Raw genomic sequence first — 20320 nt, 5'->3', positions numbered from 1 at the left:
GGGACCTGCAAAATACCAACATGACATAAGGTGTTGAATTTAAAATGAAACAAGGCATAGCGCAAGGTTTTGTTTAAGGCATAGCCTTTGGTTTTGTTTAAGGGTTTAAGGTGCACAAAGTTCCATGGGAAGTCAGAGTGCCTCTGAGTCCTCTTAGCGTTTTTGTGAGTCCTTCCCCCTCAATATTTGTTTAATGTTTTGTCCCCTGCAGTCAATGATCATTACCATATTACAGAAGTGACATCAGCACATCACCATATTACAGAAGTGACATCAGGATGATTGTACCTCAGCAGGCCACTTATGTTTTCATAGAGCCAAAATTTATATTAAGTATTAGCACAACATTATCTTTGTAACACAGTTGTTACATGGCCAGTTGTTTCCTAAGGGTTGGGAAAGTTAAGGCTGCTTCTTTCATGTAAAAATGCACACCAACCACTCTGAAGCCCAGTCAATATGCTGCTATAAGTTGAGTCCTGTTTGAATGCCCTCAGAATTGACCTCCTGCCTGTGGAAAATCTGACCAGCGCACTTTTAAAACAAACCCCGCATTGTGGAGTGTTGAGCCTGAAGTGTCAGACAGATTTCATCATTGTAACCATGCTTGCCTACCACCAGAAAATCTGCAAGGAAAATCAAATCACAAGCACATCACTCACTTCCTTCTTTTAACCATGTGCTTTAGAGGCTAAAGTCTAAACACGTTCTTGCAGGTCACAGTCTGTATTCCATTGACTCATGCAGAATATTCACTGGTATCCATGAAAATTTGCTTGGTAACACCAATGACTAGACCACCCCATTTAGACACAGCTGGTGGGAAGGGGTAATGTGGAGCCACAGAGCGTGTCCAGACTTGCGTGGATGTTTGGTTCCCTGGGGATGTAGCGGCAGAGCACCTCGCACTGCCGCTACTTATCCCCAGGAAATGTCTATGCCACACATGCTTTAGCACACAGCAAGTTGCCCTGGGTGGGGTAGGGGAGGCTGGGGCCAGCACTGGGCTGGCCCCAGCAGCCTTACTTGGACTCCTGGGGACCTCCAGAGCCTTGCTGGCAGCTGAAGCAAGGTTCTGGGTGGCCTGGCTAGGCTTTTCAGCAGCGTGTGCTGGCCGAGTGTGCATTGCACCAGTTATTTTTTTCCATGATTTTTTTTGACCCCCGGATATCCAGGGGTCAAAAAACCCTGTGGAAAAAAACAACCCAGCACAGCGCACGCTGAGGCAGCGCACTCCTGCAGCATGAAGAACACCAGACTGTGTTTGCAGCACTACATACTGCATGACTGTGCTCATCTGGACACGTCCACAAGGTGCAAAGGGAGACAAAATGCTTTCTGGAGTTCCTCTAACAGATTGTAAGGATGAGAGCTCTGCTGTTGAACTGTTCTGTTGTCAGGTTCTAGAACTGTGTACTGGGATCGCTGATGAATCACAAGGGCAATTACCTCTTCTTGCTGCCAGTTTGTATAGCTATAAAAAGGAGTTGGAGCTTTTCAGGGCAGAAGTAGCCAGGAACAGAGGCAAAGGAGGCTGTTCCACTTGGCATGAGGTGCCAGGAGAATTTGCTTCAAGTGTGCTTTTGGAAAAGAACAAAGAGAGGAGTTCAATACATCCCTAACTTTTTGACCAGACCAACTCTTATTTCTCCCCAACATAGCTGAAGGTTTAGGAGATACCGATTCTCAGCTGGGGCTGCCTATGCATTTGACAACAAAAACTATGCTCTATTGTATATGCAATGTTGCCCTTAATGACAATAGAAAGCACCCCCACCCCCAACCCTACAACACAAAGGATTTGAGGGCTAGTTCAGACATATTAAAATATGCAAAACCTTTGAACTGAGACTTTCCAGAAATCTTGCACTGCCAGGCTGATGTTTTGCTGGCTGGTGAATCATTTTTTGCCAAACACAAAGGTGTGGTCTCTTTGAGGGTAAGACAATTCAAGAAGTTTATTTCTTAAACTGCCGGTTCTTGTTTGTTGAATCTCTGGACAGTGTGTGAGAGTCAAATGAACTGACTTGCAATGAAAAGGACAAGGAGTGAAAATCCACTCTTGTTAAATCTATAGTAATTAAATTTGTTCCTTGTCATTTATTATTCTGAAAAAGATCCAAGCATTTCGCAGTTTGGAACCAATACTGCAATTGGAAAACAATTAGCATTTTCACAGGAAGAGCTGGAGAATAGCTTACAGGTGCTAAGAAGGTTATGACTCATGGCCTTAAAGGACAGTAGACTTTCTAGCTACAGTGCAGTAAGATGTACCTGTTCATTTTCTACAGTGCAATCTCACCACCCAGGAGAGCCCCTGCCCTTGAGAAAGTTGATGTGACCTGCATGATTATGAGTGGCAGAACATCCCTTATGCAGCTGAGGATTTTTAATATGATTCTATCATTTGGCACTATCCAAAGTAGAATGGTTTCTTTGTGGATATTATATAATAACTACAACTTGGTAGTGGTTTTACAGCTATCCCTGTGTCCCTGCTGCTTTTTACCTTATTATATAATACTTGCTGGATACAGCACAATGAGAAAAGGAGCATGCTTCACTTAGGCGCTTGTACACGTGATGGGGGTTTAGTTCTCAGGGTTTTATTCTATGCCCCCTAAATTGAAATGGTGGGTTTTTAATCGAAACCTAACATTTTACTTTTTCTGTCACATTATGGCAAGGGGCCCGATGCTTTTTTTTTTTTTTTTGTCGGAACTGGAGCATGCCTGCAGCTGGGGGGTGAGCTGCTGGTGGACTGAGCAGCCCCCAAGCTTCCTTCTGTAGTGGCAGCACCCCCTGGGGATGCTTGGGCAGGCTGCTAGTGGGCTGAATACAGCTCAGCTTGGAAGCAGCACTCAGCCCAATCTAAATGTTCCCTGAGCCCACCTGGGCAGCAGTTGGATCCGGCTGGGTGCTGCCTCTGAGCTGGAGCATCACCTGGCTCACTAGCAGCCTACCCAGGTCTGCCAGAGAGGACTGGGGCTCTCTGCAGCTCAGGGGCCACTCAGCCTAACGACAGCACATGCACGTGTAATGTGTGGTGCCATTAAGCCACAAAAATGACATTTTCATCACGTGTACAATGTGACGGCCATCATGTGTACAAGCACTCATAGATAGTCTGCTTCAACAGTCATTAGAAGGCTTCTTGGGTTTTTTGTTTTCAATAGAAACCAGGCTTGTTGGTTATGGAGTCCCTATTTTATTTGCAATGAAACAAAAGTTGACCAAGCGTCAGTAGTATAATGATAGGAGAGCAAGCAGGGCACCAGCACCTGGTACTAAGGTGCCTCACCCTCCCTGCACCCTCTCTGCAGTGGCTCTAGCAGCAGGGTGAGCACGGCAGAGCATTGGCACGCAGTATGGGAGCAGGAGCTAGAGGTTCAGGAGAAGAGGTCCCCTCCTTTTTCTGCTGCCAAAAATCAGTGTTTAAATGGCTACTTGAAATACATGTCTGTGGCCAAAACATTTAAAAAAAAAAAAAAGAGGACAACTCCCTTCACAACAGCAAACCTTAAGCTGCTGCTCCTGTACCACACACCACCACTACTCAAGGTGCCGTATTGCACAGTTATGCCTCCACTAAGTGTTATAACCAGGCAGGTAGGAAGAGTAAAGTTAATCTACACATCTGGCAGTCACATCTCTTATTACAGCAAAGACATGTCCTGGTTTCCTCAGTATTTGGTCAGTCAATTTACTGCTCCCCATTCTCCCATTGTTTCATCTTCCTGAGATTTGAAGTAAATATACCTCAGGTTCAGACCACATACAGTCTGTGCAACTGTCCCTCGCTGCTTAGTGGTCTAGAGAAATAATTAGGCTGAGGAAATAGTTATTGTAGCAACCATTCCTTTTCCTTTATATTCCTAATCCACTCTCTTCCACCTGTGGGAGTCTAAACATAGGCTTTTTCCTTGGCATAAGCAGCACCTTGGAACTTACCTTCCACTGAATTTCTAGGAGAGTAACATAACCAAATACTACATGTACCTTTGAAAGGCCAGACCCATAGGTACTAAATACAGAGGCTAGAAATACCCTTCAGCCTTTGGCTTATCCTGAATGTAGCATTCCTGAGAAGGAAGACTGTTCATTTTCCTGCTTCTTTTTGAAGAAGCATACTATTGTACAGCAGCAGCCTATTGCTGTTGTACAATGTACCTTTACAGGTACAACAGCAACAGCCTATTGCAACAAAAAACCCACTGCTGTACTGTTGGCAGTGGTTTTTTTGAGCAGGTGAGAATTCAAGAACAGCACTGTTGACTGACAATATTTTTATTACAGTGAAGTATTTCAAGAGAACATTGATTAAGTTTGTTTCTGATAGAAATATTTAATATAATTAAGAAGCAGGTGATCTTATCCTGACTGTGACAGATTAGTTCCCACACATTAGTATCTCTTCTCCCAGCTTTCCAGCTAGTCACAAACTTTTCTCTCTCTCTTGGGTTCAAGCAGATCATAAGCCTTTAGGATTACTCCCAGGTTTAAGTTAAGCATATGCCTAGCTGTTTTACTTGCTTAGGGACATATCAACTAGTATTATTCAATTGTGCGAGAAGGACATAGTGCCAACACACATGTGATGCAGCATGACTTTTGAAAGCTCTCTTTAAGAGAATGTTAGATTGATTACACTGCCTAAATACAGAAAGACCCTGCCTCCAAAGAAAGCTTTAAAAAGGGCATACTCAGATACAGCTTTCACCCACAAATGCCCTGTCATAGGGTGCGTATAGAAGTTCAGGAAGGTACTTGTGATTGCATTGTAACATTTGTAGCTTTACACAAAGAGCTACAAGTTACATTGAGATTGATCGTAATTGCCATTCAGCAATTAGGGGCATGGCCATGGAGGCAGGGGGCACTGTTGCACCCCTCCCTGTGTGCTCTGCAGGCTCCGCAGGCTGCTGAGAGCAGCTGAAGAGACTAGCCATAGCCAAGTAGCCTGCCTGCCTAGTGCCATTGCAGCTGGTGCTGCACCTAGGCTGTCAGGGACAGCCTCTCATCCCAGCTGCATTCTCCCTCCAGGCAACTGAGAGCCACAACCTGACCAGGGGAAGGGAAGGGGGATGGTGTTTTCCCCCTCAATGCTCCCAGGCCCCAGGGAGCTGCAAGGAGATAGACCCCTCCAGCCCACAATTTGCCTGGGCTGGCTGCTGGCTTTCCCAGTCCTAGGTGCACTTCAGGAAGAGATTTCTCCCTCCCACAGTGTGCCCAGCCAGGCTGCCGGCTTCTCCCCAGGACCTAAAGGGCAATGCAGGGAGAACCACCATCCCTCCTCCCCCCTGCTCCTCTGGCCAGGCTGTGGCTCACAGGAGGTAGGACTGGTATGAGAGGCTTCCAGGGACAGCCTAGGACAGCTCAAGCAGGCAGAGCAGACAAGCTCTAACTGTCCAATGCTAGAGTACAGCCCTGTGCAAAGGCAGAAACGCCCAAAAGTAACCCTCTCTGCAAACCTGTATGCACATTCACTAAAGCGCTCTGACCTAGAGTGCCTTCATCTGATAGCTCATCAGACGATGATTAATTTTTTTTGTGATCAGCTATTTTAAAAGTGCTCTATAGCCATGAGCGTTTGTTATGTTACAGCTGTAGTGCACTTTGAGGGGCCTCATCACACAAAAAATGAAGTCTCTGTACACACCCATAGTTATACAAGAAGCTGAAGCGCTTCAGTTTCCTTCCTATGTCATTCACTCTCAGGTGGTTCAATTACAATTCCCTCCCTCTCTCCAGCCAGGTCCCCAGTAGCCCCCTCCCCAAATCCACTCAAGGTAACATTGAATCTGGCAAGGTAAGAACCTTATTGCAGGCCCATGGGGTTCAAATCTCTTGATTTTGCAGCTCTAGCAACAGCTCCAGGTATGGGAACCCAGGCCCTTTCTCTCCCCTGAATTCCAGTCAAGGAAACCTAAACAAAGCAGATTAAATCAGTTTTTTCCAAGTCCTTACTGCTTCCTGCCTCTTCTCTCTCCTTCTCATCTTCCCCCTACTATCCTCTCTCTCAACTTCTACCTACTTCCCAGAAACCTGCTGCTGAAGCCATTCTTATCTCCCCAGCCCTTGCAAGGCCCAAAAATAGCCCCAGGTGAAAAAGCAGGTAATTTCCCTGTTAATTATTTAGCAGCCAGAATAGCATGAGGATATATAGCCCAGGACAAAGCTTCCTGGTACTTTTCTACACATAGGGCACTTATACACCTGCTCTGGGGCAGCACTTTAATTAGAGAGTCTCTGAGAGCCAGTCTAATTAAAGTGCCGCAGCATCTTGGGTACAGTGTCGCTGCATTGAAAAATGGAGGTGGGGGTGCTTAAACTGAAGCTCATAAAACAAGCTTTAGTTCAAGCACCCCCGCCACCATTTTTAAGTATGGGGTCACTAATACGCGAGATGTGGGAGACTGCTGGAGCAGGGTAATTACCACACTCCCGCAGGCTTGATTAATCAAGTTTGCTCCAATGTGCTGTAATTACAGAGTGTTGGAGCAGCCTCCACACTCATGTACAGACACCCATATTGTTGTTTTATTGCTTTCTGCAAAGGCAGAATAGAAGGAAGTGAATGCACTCCAGAATGCTGAACAAATTAATTAGGAGGCCAGGGTACTTGGTCTGTTACAGGCCAATGCCTCAAGGCATTGTCAATGTGCACCCCCTGAGGTTGACTGCCGCTGCTCCTGCTGGTGGCACCTGGGAGAGCACCCTGTGCTCGCCACCCCCATTCTCTCCCCACTGCCAACAGTGCTGCAGCTGCCTGCGGAAGCTCCCCCCTCACTGCCACCTTGTCCTCGCCACTGACACTGTCGCCGCTGCCTGCAGGCGGTTGCTGTGCGCCCCCAGCCTCGGGAGGCACACAACATTCATGCCTCAAGGGAGAAGTATATGGGGCAGTAGTCAGATTTTGTTCTCTCAAAGAGTCTTGCTTTAGATCCATTTGCAATGGGTCTGTCATTATGTATGCTTTAGGGCAGTCTTGATGCATATGGGGCCTTCTTCTCACATTGAAAGACATTCTGCCCTACATGATGTTCTTCCTTTTCTCTTTTAATTTTTCTCTGGGTTCCTTTCCTCTACCTATCATTATGCCATTGCTATGACATTCTGCAGGACCATTCAGTGAGCTCAGAATGTGAGCTTTTTTCTGTTTTATTGACAGAGGGATCTCAGCATCATAAGATCATGCTTCTTTAGTAGCAGACACATTAATATATATTTCTGTCACCCCAGCTTGATTGCTGGTGTATTTGATTATGGATCATTTAGGATGTACTGAATCCCTGGCAGTCCTGGAAAGAATCCTCAGAATGAGGCTTATAGATTGGGCTTCCAGACCCCATGGACCAAATTATCTTCTTAACGCTTCACAGTAAATTTGAACACTAGTAAGCTTGCATCCCTGTATGCTTAGAAATTACATTGAACAGGAGTCTAAGGCAACATTGTGTGCATGTGCGTGTGTGTGTGTGTAATAAAATTCAGGCAACCAATAACTGTTTGTAAAAGCTGCCACCCTAGTTCAGTCCTAGACTCTGGGTAAATTCATAAAACAAAGTATATATATGTATATACTTTGTTATATGAATTATATATATACATATAAACTTTGTTTTATGAATTTACCCAGAGTCTAGGACTGGACTAGGGTGGCAGCTCTTACAAACAGCTATTGGTTGCCTGAATTTTATTAACTTATTTGGTAGCAAACTAATGTTATCCGAGTATTTTTATACTACCCACTGTAAGGATGTAATGACTCCTGGCAAGAGGCCAGCAGTCTAGGTTGGGGAGCAAATGCTGTCTGCAAACGCTGGTGTGGCCTATAAATCAGGCTAGACTTGGACACAGAGTGAAGTAAGGCATTAGCTAGATGGAAGGGCATGGGAAGGCTGCCAGCAACCTAATCAGAAGGCTCAAAATGGTCAGATCCTCAGGTGGCCTGTGGGAGCCAACCCAGTCCTGTAAGATCCAGATAAACAACATATAAATAGCGATAAATAGCACATATCTTGTTCTCTGTGTCACCATAAACTGTTGCTCACCTGTGTTTGTATCCTGCACTTCTGCATGCTTCATAAATAAACCACCATAAACTTAAAGACCTTAACAGCTAGGTTTGGCAGCTTGCTTTCAATTCATAATAAACCTACCCTGTCCTCAAAGCAGCTTTGTTTGAGGGCATTCCAGACTTTCCCCATCAGCTATTATAGCTGACATCATGTGCTATACAGTTTCCAGGTCCTAGAAGGTCTGATTCTGTTAAAGCTACCTGTGGAAAAAACTGGCATGATATGAAAGCTTTCAAAGCCAATGATCATTTCTGAACTATATTTTTGGTTTTAAAGAATGACAGCCAAGATTCACTGGTGCACTGAGTTTCTGCTGGACGAAACACCAGTGGGAGAGAGGAGTCATCAGACAATTGGTTGCAGCTCCTCCATGCACAGAACATGTCTGCTCTGGCCCCATTCTAGGTTAGAGCAGACTCCAGGAGGCTATCTTCTGCTATGCTGGCAGCAGCTGGGGGTAGCCAGACCACAGCATGCTTCAGTTGTGTCCATAACACAGCCTTCATTGCTACCTACCCTTCTTTGCTGGTACCAGGAAGAAAGATGATATAGGAGGAAGTTCTGGTATTCTTCCTCGGCTCATAGCTCTGCCACATCAGGAGAGTTTTCAGCTGGCCAGGTTCAGCATCCTTCTGTCTCTTCCCTTGCTCAGGGTGGAAGCCCAGTAGGGACAAGAACAAGTCTCTCAAACCTGAAGACTTAGAATACTAGCTGAGGGAAGCACATCTGGATTTAAAACCTTTCCTCCAATGAGAGTTTTCAGTCTAGTCAGTTTGAAAGACAAAGGAGGCCTTTTTGCTCAGATTCTACACAAAGTGGCCAAACCTGCAAAAATACCTGATCTATCAAGACTTTTACAAATAGGCCTGCTTACATGAAACTGCATTTCTACAATACCCACTTAATGAATTTAATAGAATATGTCATTTTCTCCTCAGCAACATCAGATACAATAATCCTGAGGCCCAGAGCTAGGACTAATTTGGCAGCAAAGTGAAACTTTAAAATTAAACTAAAAACTAATCTAAATATGAATTTTTTCCTCAGCTTATCTCTACATGGAATCCATATACTGGCCAAATGTTCCATCAGCCTCAATGCACTTCTGTGGTAGGTTAGGGCATGCCCATATCCCTCCTTCAGTCAGAACATCCACATCGTTTCTTGAAACTGTGGCAGCACAGGGTTTTCATACCACCGCAGCAGTAAGCCCCACCTAACCACTCCCACGTCCTATGCATTGACTCTTGTGGTTGCCCCCAGCACTGTGCTCAGGACCTGGTTTCTGGCACCCTCAGGAATGGTGCCTGGAGGTACCTGCAGAGTATGCTCATCACCTTGTTTGGGGTGATGAGGATATGCTTGAGCAAAAGGGGTGGGCAGGGCTTATTCCCTCAGCTGCACAACTGAGTTCTCTGCCGCTACCATGTACACATACCTATTTCATAGGTCAGCACTCATGTCCTATAGTATGATGTCCTGGACATGGTTCTGAAGATTGATTTTGGAGTGAAACATTCCCACATATTCTAGGAATCCAAACCCGGATCTGCAATTCATAAGTAGGCCAATTTCCCCAACAGGGCCAAAGTTAAACCACTGTTGATTCAATGACCCTAAAAATGCTAAAGCAAGATCTGAACTATGAAGTTTGAATCCATCTCTTTGCTGGACCATATCAGTGGTGGGTTTGAAAAAGGTTTTCTCCCTAAGTCACTGTGGTAGATGATCTAGATGCTAAAGAGAAAAGGTGCCTTTGCTCTTAAGCTATGGAATTCTACTTTTCCTATGTTGAAAGTATAGAATCCTGGGTATGAGATCAAACAAACCAACCTTTTTGCTTGGAGTAGCTCTGAAAATATTTGTGCTAGTCACTTATATATTAATTCCATCCAACCCTGTTGGATACTCACAATGGGATACTTCAGTCTGATCCTTAGCATTGAGGAGTTATGCCGATTTATAAGATTTGGCCATTTACCTATAAATATAGTAGAATGATATGTGGCTAATTAAGACTGTTGGTAAAATGACTCATGCTTAGCATACTGAAAGGATAGCAGTTTGCATTTTACTGGAATAAAAGGAAGTGAAAATTGAACTGCCTCTTTCCTTTAAAAAAAACAAACACTCTACAAAATCTACTTTCCAGACAAATCAGTAAGAGTGAATCTATTTTGCTTGTGGAGACTTGACAATGGCAGTCTGGCAAAGCAGGAAAAACAACTGGATGAAGCAATCAGCTACAAATAGTAGAGTCTATGTTTACATGGAGAATGGTACCTTGTAAACATTTGCGTCTGTCTGGGATTTTGCACAGAGCTATGGATAAAAGAAAATGACAAGGATCTCCTCTGGTGGGGTCTGTGTGTCTGTTGATTTCATTAGAATTTGAGAGCTCCCAGGTTCAGGCCCAAAATGCACCTAATATAATAAGAAAGCATCTGCAACTTAAGTATTCATCCTCCTCCTGCTTTTTCATTTATGATATAGTAGCTGTAGTCTTTTACCAAGAACCTGATGTTTCTCTTGTTGACTTCAGTAGAAACAGAATAGAGAGCAAGTATTTTTAAATGGCTAGACAAACAGATGCCTTACAGGAAAAACATCTCCATGGAGAAAATCTCTAGGGATAGATTTTCTGATGCCAGGATACTAGAAAAAGTGCATTTTATAGGATATAGACGTCTGAAGCAGAACTATAGTTCTGCCTTGTACAGTAGACATTTATTGCTGTATTGGTATGTTACTCTGCTAACTGCATTGGCTACAAAGGGGATGAGATAACTAACTGGCAAATTCTCTGGTCCTCATTTGCCATCTTGACCAACACCTGGAGTTAAACCAGAGTTTTTACAAAAGCATGAGGATTTCCACGCTTAATGACCAACTCTACTAAGCAGAAAATTGTCACAGACTCAGTTTGTTGGGAGGATGTGTAATTCTCACTGATCATAGAATCATAGAGAAGTAGGACTGGAAGGGACTTCCAGAGATCATCTAGTCCAACCCCCTGCCTCAGGCAGGATCATTCTTATCCAAAACATCTTATACAAATACATAATCTAAACTCTTCATAAAATTACTGTCAACCCTGACATAACATACGATGAAAAGATCCTAAGTAGAGGCCTGTGCCCCCTGTTACAGGGGAAGGCAAAACCCCCCACAGACAATACCAATCTGACCTTGGGGTGAAATTCCTTCCTGACCCCAAATGGCTATCAGTCTGACCCTGTGCAGGGGTGAAAGAGTCTCTATCCAGGAACCTCCAGCTTTAAGTCCCAGCAGGATCAGTATTTCACTTCCTTAAGCAAAATTCCTTCTGTGATAAATGTAAGATTTACATAATTAAGGAAGGTAGGGTTTAGTTTTGATTAGTATGGGCCAGAGGCTGGAAACCCTCCAGTGCTGAACTCCCTTCCCTTTAAAGATATGTCTGGTGGCAGAGGCCATACAGAGTTTAGGTCCTAAGCAGTAACTTCACAATACCACTACTCTTATCATTTTACAAATGTAAAGCTAACCAAGAGAAGTATTTGGGCCCTACAGACATTCTCTGTAGCAGTCGTACTCAACCACAGATCAGATGAGTGGTGCAGGGTTATTCTGTGGGCCAGATCCAGCATGGAGTTGGTACAGAAGTCAATTTACCAGCCTGGCCTTGTGCAGTGGTTTGATCTAGCAGGACTGTTCAACTGATGGTCCATGGGCAACATGCATCCCTAAGGGGTTACACATAACTCCTGTTGCTCCAGCTGCAGCAGTAGCTGGGTCTCTCAGGGCTTCCCCTCCCTCTTCCAGCTTCTGTTGCATGCTTCATGCCCTGACCCCAGGGTGGAGCAACACGACACAGGCCATGGTGTCTGGGGACCTGGCAGCCTAGAGTTCCTGTGCAGGATGGTGCTACAGGGGAGCTTTCAGGGGTTTGAAGGTAAGATGGGGTGTTGCACCGTATGGAAGAGCACCCATCTGTGCAGTGCAGTAGTGACAGGAGAGCTCTCACCAGCCATGTCATCTGGCCAGTGCAGCTTCCCACAGGTCCAGAAATTTGGCAGCAGGGCAATGGCAATTAATGCTGCCATCACTCCCCCACCACCAAATTTCCAGACCCTTTGGGAGACCCCCAACCAGATGACACAGCTCTGCAGTTTGGATCTGGGCCATGAGTTGGAGGTTGAACATGCCTTCTATATAGGTTTCAACAGAAAGGTCTGGTATGAATAAGGGTATCACTGTCTGGTCTATATATTACTAAAGTGACCAAAAGCTCCAATCTGGATTGACATTCTATTGTGCTAAGTACTGCCCAGATACAGAAGAAATGGCCCCTGGCTTGGTAAGTTCCAGCCCCAAAGCAATCATGATAGATCATCTTTTCATCCTCTTGTGGTAGGTCTGTGCGATCCCTTGTCTATCAGACTCCAGCCTGTGCCTGCAGCAGACAGAGTTTCTGGCAACTAAATCAGTGCCAGCACATCTATTGAGACAGATAAAGTAGCTTAAAAACTTCTGCTTGGATACAAGTAAACAGATCACATTCTATGGAAGTGGGGTCTAAGTGTTTGGTAACTGCCTCAGGTTTCCTTTCAAGTTCCCTGTTTAAAAAAAATGTACCACAGACTGGGAGGAGTAAAAAAAAAATAAAAAAAAAAATACTGCTGTCTGGTTCTGAAACCAGAGAAATCTAAAAACTCCAGAGCAGTGAATAGTGACATGTTTTCTATGCTGTGGAACATCCAAAAGAGTACCTATTGAAGCATGTAGATGTTTAGTCTAAAAATATCTCCCTTTACCCATGGAGTGGCTGCTTTCAAAGCGAGAAGGTTTGCAGAATATGCAGGGAATTGCTTGTAGTTATGTGGCTTCAGTGCTCAAAGGCACATCCCCTCCCCTCCCATTCCCCTCTCCCTTGCCTGCCATTGCCACTGTCTCAGGGGTGAAGGGAACTCCTGTCCTGCTCCAACCAGGCTATGTGGGATCTGGGAGATCTTCCAGTCCCCCGCTTTCCCCTAAGCACCATCAACTCTTAAGAGAGAATGGATGGTTGCTCCCTTCCTAGTTTCTGCAGCTGCCCTCCAACCCCTTAGCCTGCTGTGACCAGGGGGTGGATACAGAGGGTGTACAGTGGTGCTGCTGCACCCCACTTACCATGCAGCAGGAGCAACAACTGGGCAATTTAAGTCCCCAAAGAAGGTAAGAATCCTTCTTCTCTGTGCTCAAGGGCACATCCCCTCCCTTCCCCTCTCCTCCCTTTTCCCACTCTCTTGCTTGCCATTGCCACTGTCTCAGGGGCAAGGGGAACTCCTGTCCTGCTCCATCTAGGCTGTGTGGGAGCTGGTCTCAGTTTAGGACAGCACCTACAGTCCTCCTCTATGCTTGATCCCACTGGATGTTCTCCATCAGCCCAGGAGCAGGTGCAAGGAGTGGAAACCCACCCGCCAGCATCTCTGTCCCAGGCTGAGCCTGGCTACTGAGCAGCCTGGCTGGAGAGGTTGTCATCTCCCTTCACCCCTAGGACAATAGGGACAGTGAGGAGAAGCAGCAGTGGTAGGTGGGGGGGAAAGAGAATGGTCAGCCTGACTATGATACCTGGGAAGCTACTGGAGCAAATCATAAAGAAGTCAATGTGAAAACATTTGAAAACGTGAAGGTTGATCATTAGCAGCTAACATGAATTGTGTCAGGAACAAATCATATCAAACTAACCTGAAATACTTCTTTGATAAAGTAACTTGTTGGGTGGATGAAAAAGGAAATGGAATGGATAGAGGACACTTAAACTTGAATAAGGTTTTTGACAGAATGCCACATTACCATCTTAAGACAATTGGTTTAATAAACAAAAGGAAACAGTAATTATAAATGGATAAATGCCAGGATGCCAGGTGTTTTGAGTGGGGTCACACAGGGATCTTTCTTGGGTCCAGTGCCATTTAACTTGTTCATTAATGATTTCAATGCTAGATAAGATAGCTTTCTGATCAAGCTGAAGATGACACAAAACTGGAAAGGATTTCAAGCACTGTAGAAGATAGGAGCAGAATTCAGAAGGATCTCAATGGATTAGCTACAGAAACAGGGTGAAGTTCAACACATAAAAATGTAAGGTGCTACACTTAGGGAAGAGTAAATCACAAGCTCAAAGACAGAGTAGGACATAAGTAGCTGAGAGGTAGTATTACTGAGAAGAATAGTGGGGGTCTAATGAATGCCCTCCACAGCAGAGTGGCAGGTGGTCCCCTTGCAGCAGAGCAGTGCCAGTTCCTCCAGTCCAGCTGGAGAACAGGTACAAGGCCCTGGCGACACTGCAGGAGAAGGAAGGAGAGGAGAAAACCTCTGGAGAGGAGGCAACTCCACACTCTCAACAGGCTGTAGGAGCTAAGCAGACCCAGAGGAAGAAATGTCGAGTGATCGTCATTGGTGACTCCATCCTGAGAGGTACAGAGGATCCCATCAGTTGCCAGGACCCCTCGACACACAAGGTCTACTGCCTGTCCGGAGCAGTAGATCTTCTTCAAGATCTGTACATCTTCAAGTCTGACCCCCTGCCTGGGCAGGAGGGAAACTGGGCTCAAGTGACCCCAGCCACGTAGGCATCAAGCTGCTTCTTAAAGACCCCCAGGGTAGGAGCCAGCACCACTTCCCTTGGAAGTTGGTTCCAGATCCTAGCCGCCCTAACTGTGAAGTAGTTCCTACAGATGTCTAATCTGAACCTACTCTCCAACAACTTGTGGCTGTTAGTCCTTGTTATCCCGGGGGGCGCTAGGGGAAACAAGGTCTCCCCCAAACCCTTCTGGTCTCCCCTAGTGAGTTTATAGGCAGTCACAAGGTCCCCCCTCAGCCTTCTCTTGTGAAGGCTGAACAGGTTCAAGTCCCGTAGCCTCTCATTGTAGGGTCTGCCCTGCTGTCCCCAGATCATGTGGGTGGCCCTCCTCTGGACCCTCTCAATGTTGTCCACATCCCTCTTGAAGTGAGGTGCCCAGAACTGGACACAGTACTCCAGCTGCGGCCTGACCAGTGTTGCATAGAGGGGGAGGATCACCTCCTTGGCCCTACTTGAGATGCACCTGTGGATGCACGATAGGGTCTGGTTATCCCTGCCAACCATGACCTCGCATTGTCGGCCTTTGTTCATCTTGGAGTCAATGATGACTCCAAGATCCCTTTCTGCCTCCATGCTCTCAAGAAGGGAGTTTCCCATCTTATAAGTGTGCTGCTGGTTACTACTGCCCAAGTGCAGCACCCTGCACTTGTCCGTATTGAAACTCATCCTGTTTTTGTTATCCCACCCTTGCAACCTATCCAGGTCTTTCTGCAGTCTTTCCCTCCCTACTAGTGTGCCCACCTCACCTCAAATGTTGGTATCATCAGCAAATTTGAACAGGTTACTTTTCACGCTGTTGTCCAAATCGCTGATAAAGAAATTGAACAGTGCGGGCCCAAGGACCGAGCTCTGGGGGACTCTGCTGCCCACTTCCCCCCAGGTCGAATATGACCTGGCCACCACCACCCTCTGAGTATGACCCTTCAGCCAATTAGCAATCCATCTGACCGTGTAGGCATTGATGCCACAGTCGCCTAGTTTTTTAATGAGGGTGGGGTGGGAGACAGTGTCAAAGTCCTTGCTGAAGTCCAGAAAAACTACATCCACGGCGACACCTGCATCCAGTGCTTTTGTGACCTGATCGTAAAAGGCAATCAGGTTGGTCTGACATGTCCTGCCCCTAATGAAACTGTGCTGGTTGCCCTTGAGCATCATCCCCGATGCCGGCCTGTCACAGGCGGGGTCCTGCAGGAGGGCCGTGATCTCCTCAAGGCCCAAGGGCACCCTCAGACTCTCGCCTGCCACGTCTTTGATGTTCACATGTTAGGGAGGCTGCCTTACGTCTCCTTGGACATGGTTACTTCTGGCCCTGTGAGCTCCTGGACTCTTCGTGGGTCCCGCTCTACAATGGTTGCTTTAGGGACACTCTAGCCTTAGGGGCTATGCGTGGCTCCAACCACCCTTTATACTACGCCCCAAGCCTCGCAGCTGGAATAGACGTTGTTCGGTCTCTCTCTCCATCTCCACTCCCTTTCTGGCATTTGGGCTCTCGACAGCCCTCTCTCTGGGGCCTTCTCAGTCAAACCGCCCTCTCTCTGGGGCCTTCTCAGTCAAGCCGCCCCCTTCTCCAGGGTTCACCGCACTGCTGCCCCCTTCTCCGGGGCTCACCATGCCCGCACTGGGGCTTCTCCGCAATGCCCCCTTCTCTGGGGCTTCTCAACTGCCTCTCTCTGGGGCTGGGGTCTATGTACCCTGAATGCTGCGCCCTCACTGGCACTAGGGTCTTCACACTCCGCCGTGAGTCCCCTATGAGGCCTCCTCCAAACCCTAATAGCCTCACCCAAACCACCGGTGTAACAAACTGTAACACAAACTCGAGCCTCTTGGCTATAACTTAAACATAAGCCACCCGGCTATAATCACACTTTAGCCTACCGGGGTTCTTCATCCCACAGCAGTGTCATGTGCTACTTAGGCTTCTCCTCGCTTCTGCAGCAGAGAGCTCCTTCCTCTGTGGCGGCTGGGACCCCCCTCTGGCCTCAGCCTGTGATTTATATAGGAGCCAGGCCCTGCCCCTTTCAATCAGCTGACCTCCTAGTTGCCCTGGCAACCCACAGCTGGGCTCCTTATTCCCTGCTAGGGCTCTTTCCCCGGCAGTTTCCCCCCTTTAGAAGCAGGGCACCTCAGTGCCCTGTGACACAGCCCATCACAGATGTGCTCCTTGATGATCTTCTCAAAGAGTTTCCCCAGGATTGAGGTAAGATTGATGGGCCTATAATTGCCCGGGTCCTCCCTCCTCCCTTTCTTAAAGATGGGGACCACATTGGCTATTTTCCAATCATCTGGCCCCTGTCCCGAGCACCACGAGTGCTTGTAAAGCTGTGCCAAGGGCCCAGCAATAACCCCTGCTAGCTCCCTCAACACCCTGGGGTGGAGAGCATCTGGACCTGCTGACTTGAACACGTCCAGCCCCTCCAGAAGTACTCTAACCTGGTCCTCCTCAACCTTAGGTCTTGAGGCGTTCCCCTCGAGTCCGTCTTGAAACACGATGGGGGAGTCCCGGTCCCTGCACAAGAAAACGGAGGTGAAGAATTTGCTGTGGAGGCATCTGCTGGGAAGAGCAGTCAGCAAGGTCTGAGTGCTCACGTAGGTTCCTAGTCAAGATACAGGACCTCCATCTAACCCAGGAGGTGCACAGCCCCACCAGGGGAGACACCTTGTTGGATCTGGTCCTGGCCACAGGCGACGACTTGGTGAGGGGTCTGCGGGTGCTCAACCACCTGGGCGACAGTGATCATCGCCTGCTGGAATTCACCATCCAGCGCAAAGTGGCAAAGGCCTGCAGCAAGGCAGCAGCCCTGGACTTCAAAAGGGCAGATTTCAATGAGGTAAGGAGAATAGTCGGGGAGGCACTGAGTTCCTGGAGGGGAGGGGAGTCGGGTGTCCAGGAAGAGTGGTTGTTCCTTAAGGAGATGATCCTCCAAGGCCAAAGGGAGGTAATCCCAATGTGGATCAAAGGGGGCAAGAGGGTGCAAAAGCCCCCATGCCTCACCAAAAGCATACGGGAACGTCTCCTAGCTAAAAAGGAGGTGTACACCCAATGGAAGGGAGGGGCCATCACCAGGGAGAACTATACCTCGGTTGCTCAGGGATGTAGGGAGGCGGTCAGAAAGGCCAAGGCGGAGATGGAACTGGGACTAGCTACCCAGATCAAGGACAACAAAAAGTCCTTTTTCAAATACATAGGGAGTAAAAAGAAGGTACTGGGTAACGTGGGGCCTCTGCAGGACACTCTAGGAAATCTGGTCATCACATCAGACAGCAAAGCTAACCTATTTAACAATCTCTTTGCCTCCATTTTTCTGAGCAGGGACCAGGTCACCCCCACTCCCCCACCGGGACCCTGGTAGGTCCCAGGGGAGGCACACCCAGGCCTAGGGTCAGTGAGGACCTAGTCAGAGAATTTCTGGAGGGATTGGACATATCTAAATCAGCAGGTCCTTATGATCTCCACCCCAGAGTGGTGAAGGAATTAACAGAGGTCATTGCGGGACCCCTAGCACGGCTTTATAAGCACTCGTGGTGCTCTGGCATGGTGCCAGAGGACTGGAAAAGGGCCAATGTGGTTCCCATTTTCAAAAAAGGGAGGAAGGAGGACCCAGGAAACTATAGGCTAGTCAGTCTTACCTTGGTCCTGGGTAAGCTTTTTGAGAGAGTTATCCTGGCGCATGTCCACGAGGGGCCAGCAGGGGAGATTATGCTTAGGGGCAACCAACATGGGTTCATTAGAGACAGGTCCTGTCAGACCAACCTGGTGGCCTTCTATGACCAGGTCACAAAATCCTTAGATGCAGGTGTAGCAGTGGACATAGTCTTTCTGGACTTTAGGAAGGCCTTTGACACTGTCTCTCACCCCATTCTCATTAAAAAACTAGGGGATTGTGGCGTCAACACCTACACAGTCAGATGGATCATTAGTTGGCTGGAGGGCCATGTCCAGAGAGTGGTGGTGGATGGGTCATTTTCGACCTGGAGGGATGTGGGCAGTGGGGTCCCCTAGGGCTTGGTCTTTGGGCCCACACTGTTCAACATCTTCATCAGCGACTTGGACGATGCTGTAAAAATCACCCTGTTCAAATTCGCAGACTACATTCGCAGATGTGGGGAGAAGTGGGCATGCTAGAAAGGAGGAATAGGCTGCAATCAGACCTAGACAGGTTACAGGGGTGGGCGGATGAGAACAGGATGGGTTTCAACACTGACAAATGCAAGGAACTGCACATGCGGAGGAAGACCCAGCAGCATACCTACAGGCTGGGGAGCTCCCTTCTCATCAGTGCAGAGGCAGAAAAGGATCTTGGAGTCATTATTGATGCCAAAATGAACATGGGCCAACAGTGTGGGGAAGCGGTCAGGAAGGCCAACTGTACCTTGTCATGCATCCACAGATGCATCTCAAGCAGGTCCACGGAGGTGGTATTTCCCCTCTATGCGACACTGGTCAGGCCGCAGTTGGAGTACTGCGTCCAGTTCTGGGTGCCGCACTTCAGGAGGGATGTGGACAACATGGAGAGGGTCCAGAGGAGGGCCATCTGCATGATCAGGAGCCAGCAGGGCAGGCCCTACGAGGAGAGGTTAAGGGACTTGAACCTCTTCTGCCTTCACAAGAGAAGGCTGAGGGGAGGATCTACTGGTCATTTACAAACTGGTCAGGGGGGACCAGCAGGCATTGGGGGAGTCCCTGTTCCACCGAGCACTACCAGGAGTGACAAGAAATAACGGTCACAAGCTGTCAGAGGGTACATTGAGGCTAGACATCAGGAGGTGCTACTTCATAGTCAGGGTGGCTAGGACCTGGAACCAACTTCGAAGAGAAGTGGTGCTGACTTTTACCCTGGGGGTCTTTAAGAGGAGGCTGGATGAACACCTCACTGGGATCGTTTGACCCCAGTACTCTTTCCTGCCACGGCAGGGGGTTGGAGTTGATGATCTGCTCAGGTCCCTTCTGACCCTACCAGCTATGAAACTATGAATCAAAGACTCAACAGGGCTCTGAGTTTCTCTTACGCCTCCATTCAAACAGTAGCGACACTGATTCCACCTGACACAATGATTATTTACACCACTTGTAACCCTGTGGGACGTAATAAAAAAGTTGAAATTACTGAACTGAGAACTTAAGAATGAGGCATAAGAATCATTGTCAGTCTAGTACAGAGGTTAGTAACCAAAGGCCCAAAGAGCCACTGGATCCAACCTGTGGAGCTGGGGCTTCAGCAACGTTTGGCAGTGGGAGAAGCTCAGCAGAGTTCAGGGCCAAGGAGATTCACCAGTGCCATACTGTGGCCAGGCAGTTGGGTGGCCAAGCAGCATGGAGTTGCTAGGTGGCAGGGAGAAGTGGCAGTGGCTGTCGGGTCCTAGCACCAGCCAGGCTTGGGCCCAAGCTGGGCAATTCTGGACCACTATGGGAGAATATTGTTAAAGCTGGCCTGGTATGATTGAGTGCAAGGTAACTGTGCCCAGAGGATTCTGTCTTGAAGGCAACTTGGCAAGACAGAGCCCTCCTGAAACCCTGGTTTTGCTTTGGTTTCTTTTTTCGTGTTAGAAAGAGCTGCGTAGGTCAGTGTATCAAACTGGAGCAAGTGACCTCATAGAGACTTCTGTTGAGATACCAGCTCAGGCAGTTACCTCA

The sequence above is a fragment of the Alligator sinensis genome, unplaced genomic scaffold, assembly GCF_000455745.1.
Source record: "Alligator sinensis unplaced genomic scaffold, ASM45574v1 scaffold125_1, whole genome shotgun sequence".
Lineage (NCBI taxonomy): Eukaryota > Metazoa > Chordata > Crocodylia > Alligatoridae > Alligator > Alligator sinensis.
This window is presented reverse-complemented; position numbering follows the sequence as displayed.